Here is a 14162-nt window from a genome sequence, read left to right as displayed (position 1 = left end):
ATGTGCACAAAATTCACAAATGCACACACAAAATTTAAAAAGCACAGAAGATTCACAAATGCATACAAAATTCAGAAATGCACACAAAATTCAGAAATACACACATAATTCAGAAATGCAAACAACATTTACAAATGCACTCAAGATTCACAAATGCACAGAACAAGATTCAGAAATGTATTTCTGATGCACACACACATATATCTTGATTTACAAACTGCTTGCGGTCTGTGAACTTCACAGCATTTGTGTGTGAATTTTGAGACTCCTCTGACTTGGCTCGACACACAAATGCCTTTTTTTAAACAGGGAATGATCTGCAACCAATCAGATATCTCCCTTGTTTGAGCCAATCACAAGAATGCACCCCACGTGGGGGATTGTTTACTTGTAAGCCAATCAGCGAACGACTCACTTTCCTCAGCGAACGATTCACTTTCCTCACGCAGCGAACGACTCACTTTCCTTAGTGAACGACTCACTTACCTCACGCAGCCGGACACCCACTTTGCGCAGCAGGAGACTCGCTTTCCGCAGCCGGAGAGTCACTTTCCTCTCGCAGCGAACGACTCACTTTCCTCTCGCAGCGAACGACTCACTTTCCTCACGAGTCACGCAGCAACCGACTCACCCTGGTCACATTTTTAAATTTATATTTTGTAAAAAATAATAAAAAATGAACCTGAATTGTAATCTAAACATCTGTATTTCCATACAATTTCATAAATAGGCTGTGTGAACGCGTTCATGTGATTGGCTTATAAGTAAACAACCATGTGGAGTGCGTTCTTGTGATTGGCTAAAAGAAGGGAGACATCTGATTGGTTGCTGATCATTCCATGCATTTGTGTGTCAAGCCAAGTCAGAGGAGTCTCAAAATTCACACACAAATGCAGTGAAGTTCACAGACCGCAAGCAGTTTGTAAATCAAGATATATGTGTGTGTGCATCAGAAATACATTTCTGAATCTTGTTCTGTGCATTTGTGAATCTTGAGTGCATTTGTAAATGTTGTTTGCATTTCTGAATTATGTGTGTATTTCTGAATTTTGTGTGCATTTCTGAATTTTGTATGCATTTGTGAATCTTCTGTGCTTTTTAAATTTTGTGTGTGCATTTGTGAATTTTGTGCACATTTGTGTATCCTGTGTGTGTATTTATGAATCATGTGTGTGCATGTATGAATCCTGTGTGTGCATATGTGAATGTAGTGTGTGCATTTATCTTTATTGAGACTCTTTTGGCTCCATATTATAGATGCTATAGTGAATTTCAAGTTTCGTCTTCCTCCACATACGCTCGGCTTTTCTGCATTGTCTTTTCATAGTCTGAACTGCTGTTGATCTTCTCCAAACTGATTTCTGTCTGTTTGTTTTCTTACTGACTATTATTGGTGCAATATCATCAATAACATTCTTAACTTTTGAGTTGAAGGAATCAAGGAGAATATCAACAGAGTCTGCAGAAATGCTTGGTGTTAAAGATATAGCCTCCATAAATAGTACACTTGTGTTCTCATTTATGCATCTCCTTCTGACAGAGACAGATCTAGATTCAGTGGTAGCAGAGATCAATATATCAAAGAAAATACAGAAGTGATCAGATAGTGCTACGTCCTTAATAACAATGGATGAAATGTTTAGACCCTTACTGATGATTAGATCCGGAGTGTGTCCACCTTTGTGTGTGGGTCCATGCACATGCTGAATCAGGTCAAAGGTGTTTAGAACCGTTATCATTTCTTTTGTAGTTTTGTTTTCTGCATTATCTATGTGAATATTAAAATCCCCTGCAATTGCAAAACAGTCAAACTCTGAGGAAATTATTGATAACATTTCTGTGACCTCTTCAACAAAGGCTGGAGAGTATTTTGGAGGCCTGTGAATAATAATAAACAGAATGCGTGGAGCACCTTTCAGCACAATCCCTAGATATTCGAAAGACAAGTACGGACCAAAGGACACTTGCTTGCATTGATAGACATCTTTAACCATCCCTGGTGGTCTAGTGGTTAGTCCCTAGTGGTCTAGTGGTTAGGATTCGGCGCTCTCACCGCTGCGGCCCGGGTTTGATTCCCGGTCAGGGAAAGCTCTTGGGGAAGTCGTGGCCTAATGGTTAGAGAATCGGACTCCCAATCGAAAGGTTGTGAGTTCGAGTCCCGGGCCAGCAGGAATTGTGGGTGGGGAGAGTGCATGTACAGTTCTCTCTCCACCTTCAATACCACAACTTAGGTGCCCATTAGCAAGGCATTGAACCCCCAACTGCTCCCCGGGCATCGCAGCATAAATGGCTGCCCACTGCTCCGGGTGTGTGTTCACAGTGTGTGTGTGTGTGTGTTCACTGCTCTGTGCACTTCGGATGGGTTAAATGCAGAACACAAATTCTGAGTATGGATCACCATACTTGGCTGAATGTCACGTCACTTTTTTCACTAAATAGAGCAGCTACACCCCCACCTCTCCTAACAGTCCTGCAAACACTCATGTAAGTGAAAGGTAGGCTGCTTCATTTAGGATTGTTGCACTGCAGCTGTCTTCTAGCCATGTTAACCAGAAAATGATCAGTAGAGCAGTTTTGTGTATAAATACAGTCCAGTTGGTTGCCTGATTTGTGAGTAGCAGTAGTTGACACGGTTGAGATCAAAAGAGGCAAGCAGAGTGTGGAAATCGGCAAACAGAGGTTTATCTAGATGAATGTTGAAATCTCCAAGCATAACTAGGGGAGTACCATCCTCAGAAAAGGTTGAGAGCAACACATCTAATTCATCCAAAAAGTTACCCAGTGGTCCCGGGGGTCGATAGACAACTAAAAAAATGTATTTTAAAAGGGTAGGTAACAGTAACTGAATGAGATTCAAAGGAGCTGTTGATACCCAAAGATGGTAAAGGATTACATTTCCAATCATTAGAGATGAGCAGACCAGTACTTCCACCTCTTCCAGTCAAACGGGGGGAAGGGGGAAATGAGAAATTATTGGAGAGTGCTGCAGGTGTAGCAGTGTCCTCTGGTTTGATCCAGGTCTCTGTTAGGGCCATGAGATTACGTCTCAACACAGTAAACAAACAAGTGTTACAACATCACGGTAAAGAATACTTACCCTTTGCCGTTTGATGTCTTCAGCCTTTGAGAGGTTGCAGGGAGCGTCGATTTTCACGAAATTGGACCTACGGAATGCTTATCATTTGGTCCGCATCAGGGAGGGGGATGAATGGAAGACCGCTTTTAATACCCCCAGGGGGCACTTTGAATACGTGGTCATGCCCTTTGGGCTCTCCAACTCCCCAGCGGTCTTCCAGGCATTCGTCAACAACGTGCTGCAAGATATGATTGATCAATTCATATATGTCTACCTGGACGACATATTTATTTTTTCCTCTTCTCTCCAGGAACACGTGCAGCACATTCGACGAGTGCTTCAGAGATTGCTAGAGAATGGGCTTTTTGTCAAGGCGGAGAAATGCGAGTTTCATGCACAGTCTGTTCCATTTCTTGGGTATATCGTGTCGACTGAGGGAATACGCATGGATCCAGAGAAGGTTAAGGCTGTGGTAGAGTGGCCAAGTCCAGATTCCTGTAAGGCCCTACAGAGGTTCCTGGGGTTTGCCAACTTCTACCGGCGTTTTATTCACAACTTCAGCCAAATAGCCGCACCTCTGACCACCTTGACCTCCTCCAAAACTACGTTCAGTGGTCAGACACAGCCGAGGCTGTGTTTGCCAAACTGAAGAGCTGCTTCGTTTCAGCCCCTATCCTGATCACCCATGATCCATCACGTCAGTTTGTGGTGGAGGTCGACACGTCGGGGTAGGAGTAGGGGCACTGTTATCTCAACGTTCTCCCTCAGACGACAAGGTGCACCCATGCACGTTTTCTCTTATCGATTGTCCCCTGCCGAACGCAATTATGATATTGGTAACCGAGATTTGTTGGCAGTCAAGATGGCATTGGAGGAATGGCACTACTGGTTAGAAGGTTCGGGGGTTCCTTTTATAGTATGGACCGACCACAAGACTTTAGAATATATTAGTACTGCCAAAAGACTGAACTCCAGGCAGGCTCGGTGGGCACTTTTTTTCCAGACATTTTGACTTTACTCTCTCGTGCCGCCCGGGTTCCAAAAATATTAAACCCGATTCTTTGTCACGTATTTTTGACCGTTCCGAACGCCCGTCCAATCCCGAGTGTATTTTACCTGAGACATTAGTGGTCTCCACACTCACATGGGAGATCGAATCGAAGGTCAAGACGGCCTTAGAAAGGGTAACGCCTCCGCCCGGGTGCCCACCCAATCGATTATTTGTGCCGGAGGGATTATGGTCCAACATCATCCAGTGGGGGCATTGCTCTAATGTGGCTTGTCATCCAGGAGTTAACCGTACCAAATTCTTAGTCAAGCAACGATTCTGGTCGCCACTTATGGCTCGTGACATTCACAGTTTTGTTTTGGCTTGCTCGGATTTTGCCACTGGTAAGACTTCCAATCGACCCCCTGATGGGTTACTTCAACCGCTGCCAGTCCCTTCGAGACCCTGGTCCCACATCGCACTAGATTTTATTACCGCCCTCCCGCCCTCCCAGGGCAACATGGTAGTTTTGACCGTGGTGGACCGGTTCTCGAAGGCGGCCCACTTCATTCCCTTGACCAAATTATCCTCAGCCAACGAGATAGCATTGACTGTCGTAGACCACGTCTTTCGTTTACATGTCCTCCGGATAGACGTGGTTTCCGGAAGGGGACCCCAATTTGTGTCCAAATTTTGGCGTGAGTTCTGTAGATTACTGGAAGCGACTGTAAGTCTGTCCTTAGGGTTTCATCCCCAGATCAATGGTCAAACTGAGAGAGCCAACCAAGATTTGGAAAAGGTGTTGCAATGTTTGGTTTCCAAGAATCCTTCGTCCTGGAGCCAACAACTGTCAATAGTGGAGTACACCCACAATACTTTACCAATATCAGCACGGGCCTATCTCCATTTGAGTGTAGTGTAGGTTACCAGCCACCTATTTTTCCCAGTCTGTAATCTGAAGTCGCGGTCCCCTCCGTTCACGCCTTCGTCCGGAGGTGTCACCGCACTTGGACTAGAGCCCACGAGACTCTACTCCAAGTGGGGGCGCTCCAAGGCTAAAGCCGATCGCCACCGGTCTAGGCCTCCCGTATACGTCGTGGGTCAAAAAGTGTGGCTTTCTACTAAGAACATTCCTCTCCGTTCCGTCTCTAATATATTGGCTCCCGAATTTATTGGCCCGTTCACTGTCACCAAAATTATTAGTCCAGTGGCAGTCCGCCTCAAACTTCCACCAGGGTACAGGAGAATTCATCCCGCCTTTCATGTATCTAAAATAAAGCCTGTATTTCATTCTTCGTTGTGTCTTGTTCCAGTTCGGTCGCTCTTGGATTAACCAGTCTTCGTCACGGATTACTCACCACCATCACCTCCACCAGCGCACTCAAACACCTCCTCACCTGTCTGTGCTGCCATTGAGGTCCCTGCGTCACCCACCATCATCTACTTACCATTACTCTGTTCAATAAATACCCACTACTCGCAACTGCTTCCTGTCCTTACTCACAGCCATGACATATGGTCTAAAAGAGTGTGAGATGTCCTGGCCTGAAATTGCGTCCTAGTCCAACCCTGTTCGTAAGACAGACATAAGTACCGTTATGTGCTGAAGCATCGGAAACAAAACCAGTGGTTCAAAAACATATATATATAAAAGTTAAGAGAGCAATTCTACACATTTTGCCACCTTCTCATGTGTCGTCACTATAGTCTTAACATTATTTAAATATACATTTATTTATAATTCTATTTGGCGCCTAAACTCTGGAATAACCTACCTAACATTGTTCTGGAGGCAGACACACTCTTGAAGTTTAAATCTAGATTAAAGACCCATTTCTTTAACCTGACTTACACATAACATACTAATAGGCTTAATATCCAAATCCGTTAAAGGATTTTTAGGCTGCATTAATTAGGTAAACCGGAACCGGAAACACTTCCCATAACACCCTATGTACTTGCTACATCATTAGAAGAATGGCATCTACGCTAATATTAGTCTGTTTCTCTCTTATTCCGAGGTCACCGTAGCCACCAGATCCAGTCTGTGTCCAGATCAGAGGGTCACTGCAGTCACCCGGATCCAGTACGTATCCAGACCAGATGGTGGATCAGCACCTAGAAAGGACCTCTGCATCCCTGAAAGACAGCGGAGACCAGGACAACTAGAGCCCAGATACAGATCCCCTGTAAAGACCTTGTCTCAGAGGACCACCAGGACAAGACCACAGGAAACAGATGATTCTTCTGCACAATATGACTTTGCTGCAGTCTGAAATTGAACTACTGGTTTCGTCTGGTCAGAGGAGAACTGACCCCCAACTGAGCCTGGTTTCTCCCAAGGTTTTTTTCTCCATTCTGTCACCAATGGAGTTTCGGTTCCTTGCCGCTGTCGCCTCTGGCTTGCTTAGTTGGGGTCACTTCATCTACAGTGATATCGTTGACTTGATTGCAAATAAATGCACAGACACTATTTAACTGAAAAGAGATGACATCACTGAATTCAATGATGAACTGCCTTTAACTGTAATTCTGCATTATTGACACACTGTTTTCCTAATAAATGTTGTTCAGTTGCTTTGACGCAATGTATTTTGTTTAAAGCACTATATAAATAAAGGTGACTTGACTTGACTAAAACTATTAAATATTCCTCACAGAAGAAAGGTAATGCATGTCATTCAAGGAAATCCATGTGTGCTTCTCAATTCACTTGTGGTCTTCATGCTCACTTGAACACTTAGAATGAATACAGGAAATACATCATAAAAGCAGTCAAGTGATCAAGTGTAATCACTGCAAGTGCGTGTATTTGGACAAGGGGACATATTTGTGCATCCTTGCTTCCTTTCCTTGCGTCTTGGCTGCATCCCTTCAGGATACGAGGAAAGTGCGCAAGGAAAAGATGCGAGGACAGAGGAACTGAATCAAGTAAAATTATATATCCTTGCCTTCTTCAGCATCACTTCAAAGCATTGTCAATTAATGATGACTCTACACCGCTGGATTTATCTTTAATTAAATTTTCCTGTGCTTTGATACAATTCTGCAACTGTCCTATATCAAAGTCATTCTCTATTCTCTATTAACCAAATTTATTTTCCTATTTAACACTCTAAAGTGCTTTGACTCAATCTGTATTGTTAAAAGCACTATATAAATAAAGGTGACTTTATTTAAAAAATGAAAAGCAATAAGCCATTAAAATTGAGAGACGTAAATAAACAGAGTTATACATTGAAATTAATGGCATTGTCAAAACACAACCCACATTTCAATAAGCAATAAGTTCATGCTTAAAACCTTACATTTATGTGTTTGTATTTACTGCCCTGGTTAGCACTTGGTGCAGATGTGAAGGATGAGGAGAATTGATACGTGCATCTTGTTTAGTAAATAAAACACTTCTGCAAAGGATACACCTGTGTATGATCACTGATGACTCCTCAGGAAGTCTCCTCACTCCTCGTGGTGAAGTGACAGAATTGAGATGCCTTACAAAATGACTGAGCTCGATCGGTTTCCAGGTCACAGGATGGAGGACGGAGGAGCGAGGAAACGAGGAGGAATATTGAGAAGCACCGTCTATCACTGCAGCTGAACTGCCTTCCTTGATTCAGCATCACTTATAAACACATGCCTATGACAATATAGTATATGGTTTATCTTCTTCGTATATGGAGTTCTTCTTTTTTCATTCAAATAAAGTATATTTCTAATGCAATGCTTTTTGACATAGCCTTTACACTGCATAGAATACTATGAAATTGTATTATGTCTTATTCTGCATAAGAAGCCACATCATCTCACAGAAAGATTTTATTTCAAACAGTTGACTGATGTTAAGAATTGAGTTTTTAGTAAAAATATAGTTCATGTTATCTTTTGTTTGACAAGAATTTCATAATTGCTTCTCATGTTTGAAAGATGTTTCAGGCATATTGTTTTTTAGCTCTCATGTTATAAGCAACTCAAACTTTGCTTGTGTGTGCTTCAGGTGTGTGTCAGACAGACAGCATGAGACCCAAACCAAATGTTTTCTGAGATATTGCACTTAATAACTCATTTTGATATCAAGCAAGACACTGAACGTAAAGCATTAATGCCGTGTGTGGAAGAAGACCTAAAAAATGTGCATTCCACAAGCTGGAAGCCTCAACTACAAACACAGGCTTGCCCTTGGCTTTCAAGCATGGACGAGTAACAGAGTAACTGTGTGGCACTACTGTAGCACCATCATCTGTCTGGTGTACCAAAACTAGAGGTGGGCATAGATTAATTTTTTTTTAATCTAGTTTAATCTCACTGTGATCTTGAAATTAATCTAGATTAATCTAGATTAAAATGGCTCATTCAAATTCTGCCGACGGCATTCAGAATATGTGTGTTACCCAAATAAAATTGACAAACAGTAAGTCTTTGAGAAGGGGTTTATCAAGCTAGATGGTGCATTAGAAATGTACGTCTCCTGTTTCCAAAATGCATCACAAACTGCTTGAAAAAACTGTAAACTAATTCCACATTGCACAAGGTGCAAACAACCGTACGCCTGTTTCACACATACTTTGTCTGCAGTGCAGCCATGCACCCATGTTAACGGATTCCAGTTGCGTTTCAGGAGCGTTGCGTCTGCAGCAGTGCAGCGATCGTTTACGTACCGAGTAGCGAACTGCTAACGCGTCCTGTGTGAAAGCACATCGAGTCCGTGCTGCACCACATACGTAACGCATACGCACTGCAGACAGAGTATGTGTGAAACAGGTGTGAGGTCGTAGCTGGGGTTAGCGGGGCCCCGGTGAAGGTTGTACCAGTGGGCCCTGTTTGAAATTGTTTAATTTGTATGTTCGTTTATTTTTATTTATTTGTGCTATTTACACAATGTTTAAGTATTTTTTCAAGTTTGTAGGTGTCAAGGTACAGAAACTAAATAATTAAATGTAAAATAGCACTGGATAGTCTTCAATGTAAAAATGAAATATACAATCAAACCTACATTTATTCAGACACCTTCAACATTTCTCACATTATTACAGTTTTGCTATATATATATATATATATATATATATATATATATATATATATATATATATATATATATATATATATATATATATATATATCTGGTGTCTGAATAATTTTTGGTTTTGACTGTTAAAACTACAAAGTAGTCAAGAGCAGTGAGTGATTTTCTTGGATTAACATTACAGCAGCCAGTAGCTAAATTAGACGCGGTCACTTTAAGAGACGATGAACGCATCCAATATAATACACATCCCATTTTCTTTCTCAACTGTTTACTTTCACTTAAGAAATAACTGACAGTTTTTCGAGCATAATTTCCAAGGTGGATATTTTGACATATTTTGTATGTATTTTTCGGCACAGGAGCAAAAATAAGAAAATACGATGTTCAAGTGTTTTGATCAAAACACTTGAAAACGCTTATTTTTAGCGTCTCGAGACGCCTTTCTCTGCGTGAGCCCTGAACACCGCGATTATTCAGTTGTGCTCTTTCACATCTTTTTGTTTGTTCAAACTTCGATTTGTATTTGTTCATTTGGGTGCAGGAGGGACATCAAGGTGAACTTCGCAGAAGAGAGCTCGGTTCAGTGTCGCTGTCCGTGATACGCGGCTCTCTCTCTCTCGTGCGCACCGAACACAGCGCGAGTGACCAGCTAACGTTACTCTGTTCAGCTTTTCCGCGTCTTGTTTTTGGATGCTTTAATGTTTAAATCAACAAGCGGTACATCTTAAAAACATGTGAAAAAGATAAGCTTTCGTGAAGATGCGCAGCAGTGGCCCGTCAACTGTCCTGAGCATCTTTTTAGGCTGGCCTCAGTCAGTCGGTTATATAAAATATCAAGGTGAAAGTCATCATAGCTTGCTTAGTATAGACCCAGATCTCAACCCAACTTTAAGAATAGATTAATGGCGATTTGTTTTAATCGCCCGATAAGAGTCTCTCGTTAACACAGCACGTTAACGCCGATAACGGCCCACCACTAACCAAAACACAAGGAATGTTGCTGTGAAAGTTCTAATATATTCTTGGCTCCTCTTCCTTAGAAGCCAACCATTAAGGGGGGGCAGAAAATCTGAAAAGAAAATACACAGCGAGCTCATTATGGTCATCCAGCGAGCTGTTTCAATTTGTGAACATGTGAACAGAGCTGTTTTTGACATGGTAAAAAGGGTGTTGTTTTACTCCACTGAGTAAATTTGTTTCTTTTATGTTGTATGTTGCAGACAGTTCATGAAGACGTTAAAGAATCCTGCTAACTTGTGGAAAATGGGAATCTGATGTCCCCTTTAATACAATGCAGGTAAGTATTACATTTCACAATAAAGCTTGGACTACTTATAAAAAAGAATTAACTTACAAACCATAAAACGTAGGTCTTTAAACCTGCCCCTGAAGACCTTGCTGAGTTTAGTTAAAACCCTAATCAAAAGCACCTGGACCAGCTAATCATGGTCTTCAGGATCACTCTTAAGTGTAGAAGACCCAAGGCTTGAGCCATAAAACACAATAATATTAGCACATAACTCTTCTAACAACAAACACACAATACAGTTTTACTTTGGTAAAATTATTTTGGTTATTTTTACCTGGGTTCTTTTGTTCATTTCTGACACAATAAAATCTTTGAATTATCATGAGCAAAAAAAATTACACTTTAAAGGCCCAATTTTAATGATCTAAAGCGAACAGCACAGCAGTGTGTCCAAATCCAGTTTTGCCAGTTTATCGACATAATAAAATGGTCGGCACACCTGCCACATGGTCTTAAAGGGTTGTCCCTATTCTCTTAAAGTTGACATGAAACATGAGCAGTGATTTTTTTTGTACTGTGATGTCTGAAATGAGAGGGCAGGACTTGGAGTGGACGGATTAATTATTTATAAGAAACATTACAGTATTCCATTAAAAAATAAGAATTTTCAATGTTGATTTCATGGTGACTTAGTAATGGGTGTATTTTGGGTGTAACTGTCAGGCCGGCGACATACTGGATGCGTGGCAGAAGCGTCTCAGCTGCGTGGTGTGTCTGTTTTTAATTCGGCTCCCATGTTAACAGGTTAGAGCTTGCAGACTGCCTGCGTGAGACGCGCAGAAATTTTTCACGCGACATGCGCGCGTGTTGGAAGCATTTCCAGGCAAAATATAATAGAAAAATATGTTTATATGTCATTTTGTACACAAATACATATTAATTCATGACATTTTGATGTTTGAAAGTCTATAGGTTGACATAAATTCAGATATAAATGTAATTTAAACACTGTAGACGCTGTAACACAGAGACGCCACGCAGCCAGTGTGTCACCGGCCTCACGATTCATGGATTTATTGACTCGCCCTCGCTATGTGGGTGCGCGTGGGTTGAATGGGTGGGGCTCATCAGTGCAGCTCGTTTTTTCCCGCTGGTGAGCTGATCAGCAGCAGCTGTTTTGAATGAGAATGTTCTATATATTGTCTCGATATTGTCACATCGTCTTGTCTTTGTCAGATGGTTGTGGAAGTTCTCTGGTCACGATACTCACCGTTTTTTCTCCTCGCTCCAGTTCCTGGTTTCGTGTTCGTGTTTCTGTTCTCCAGCTCGCAGTCTGCCCCCTGAGCTTAGCGTTGCCAAGCCTGGTATTCTTCTGCCTGCTGTTATTGGACCTACACTACCTCTATTTCTACTTTGTGCCATTAAACACCAGTATTCACTTGCTATTGAATCCTTGACTGTTCTTTCGAGCCATGACAGTAACATTCCATAAACCAAATCAGATCTCATCTCCCATTCCCTTTAAAAGTCAGTTGTCCTTGCGCCATGTAGATTCACTATTTGCATGACAGAATTAGCAAGCCAAAGAACTGACCACTTATCTAGTGAGGGAACAGGGTGTTCCAGAATGCAAGGTTAACTTACCGTCACATATACCCTGAACTCTTGCTTGATTAACCCAAACCTGGCTTACTTAAGGTATGTTGGTTACAAAAACACATCTGGGAGTAGATTCAGTCAACCCAGAGTATGTTCATAGTTAACACACAATACATTCTCAACAGAGAAACAAATTGATGAGTCACCATGGAAACTAACACTAACCAAACTGAAGCGATCTACACTGCTATCAATGCTCTCGATGGCACCGCACAAGACTGCTTCATTGCTTGGCTCTCCAGTGTTTGTACTGTTTTTGTTAGTTTTACCTGTTCAAACACAATCAGTTTTAACCAGGGATGAACTGCTGAACATTCAGCAGAACACAACACAATATTTTTTATCGGATTTAAATTATTCAGATTTTTTACTGAACATTGTTATCGGAGGAACAGCGGCGCTAATCAAACGCTACAGGACACGCAGACAGGGAAAGTGAGTGGGAGCGCTAGTCAGACTCAGGAAGCGCAGATTTCAAATGCCGTTGCCTAGCATCCATCTGGCTAATCTCTGCTTTCTACCCAAAAAAATGGAAATACTCCTCCTGCACTCTGGAACAAATAAGGATTTCTCTCACTCTGCTGCTCTGTGTTTCACGGAAACCTGGCTGAATGACACCATACCGGACAGCGCACTCCATCTGCCGGACTTTCAGCTGTTTAGAGCGGATCGTGACGCAGAATCAACAGGGAAATGGTGCAGCGGCGGGACATACTTTTACATCAATGAACGGTGGTGTAAAGATGTAAATGTGTTAAAGAAGATATGCTGTTCAAATCTAGAAGTGCTGTTTGTCAACTGTAAGCCATTCTATTCGCCGCGGGAGTTTCACTCGTTCATTCTGGTGAGTGTTTATATTCCTCCACAAGCGCATGTGAGCTCAGCTTTAGAGAAACTCGCTGATCAGATCACAGAGACAGAACACCCAGACTCTGTTTTAATCATTCTTGGGGACTTTAATAAAGCCAATCTCTCCCGTGAACTGCCAAAACACACACAGCATGTTACATGTCCCACCAGAGACAGTAATATATTGGATCACTGTTACACCACAATAAAGGATGCATATCACTCTGTTCCACGAGCAGCTTTGGGACGTTCTGATCACTCTCTGGTTCATCTTATACCGACCTACAAGCAGAAACTTAAATCAGCTAAACCTGTATTAAGGACTGTAAAGAGATGGACCAGCGAAACAGAGCAGGATTTACAAGCTTGTTTTGACCTCACTGATTGGAGTGTTTTTGAAGCTGCTACCACCAATCTGGACGAACTCACAGAGACTGTGAGATAGGGGTGCTCCGATCACGATCGGCTGATCGTTATGCCCATCTCGTCAGTAAAGCCGGTTCTCTAATCAGCGGTTAATTCCATCAGGTGCGTGATTTCACATAGAGCAGCTGTTACTACACAGAGCCATTGTTAATAGAGTAGATGCGCAAATCCACTTCATTGTCAGCGTTTATTGGTGCATCTTCTCAGTTAACAACGGCTCTGTGTAGTAACAGCTGCTCTATGTGAAATCATTCTGATTAGAGAACCGGCTTTACTGACGAGATGCGCATTAACGATCAGCCGATCGTGATCGGAGCACCCCTACTGTGAGATCCTATATTAGTTTCTGTGAGGATGTATGCATTCCTACCACTTATTTAACTTATTTAACATTCAACAATGATAAGCCATGGTTTACAGCAAAACTCAGACATCTTCGTCAGGCCAAAGAGGATGCCTACAGAAATGGGGACAGGATCTTGTACAATCAGGCCAAGAACACACTGAACAAAGAGATTAGAGTGGTTTAAAAGACCTACGCTAAAAAGTTGGAAGACCAGTTTTCTTCCAACGACACAACTTCAGTGTGGAAAGGTCTGAGAGACATCATAAACTACAAGACAACGCCCCCCCCCGCACTGAGGCTAATCAATGACTTGCTAACAACCTGAATGAGTTTTATTGAAGATTTGAAACCCCCAACACCCATTCAGACCATCTCCCTACACAACCATTAACATCTCCTGCAATCCCCCTCCCACTCCCACTGCTCTTCAAATCGCTCAGATGGCGTTACACCAGCCTGTCTGAAAACCTTTGCTGACCAGCTGGCCCCCATCTTTTCACAGATCTTCAACAGATCCCTGGAGTTGTGTGAAGCACCTTCCTG

General features: G+C 42.1%; 1 non-coding gene across 1 annotated transcript; it reads left to right on the top strand.

The window, feature by feature from the left end:
* The first annotated feature begins 2015 nt into the window (after positions 1-2015).
* trnae-cuc (transfer RNA glutamic acid (anticodon CUC)) lies at positions 2016-2087 on the top strand. Its single transcript has one exon. It is a non-coding gene; the product is annotated as a tRNA-Glu (tRNA).
* The last annotated feature ends 12075 nt before the right edge of the window (positions 2088-14162 follow it).

This window comes from Carassius auratus, chromosome 5, assembly GCF_003368295.1.
Source record: "Carassius auratus strain Wakin chromosome 5, ASM336829v1, whole genome shotgun sequence".
NCBI classification, from domain to species: Eukaryota; Metazoa; Chordata; class Actinopteri; order Cypriniformes; family Cyprinidae; genus Carassius; species Carassius auratus.
Note: the sequence above shows the minus strand (reverse complement) of the source record. Positions and strands in the feature narration are given on the sequence as shown.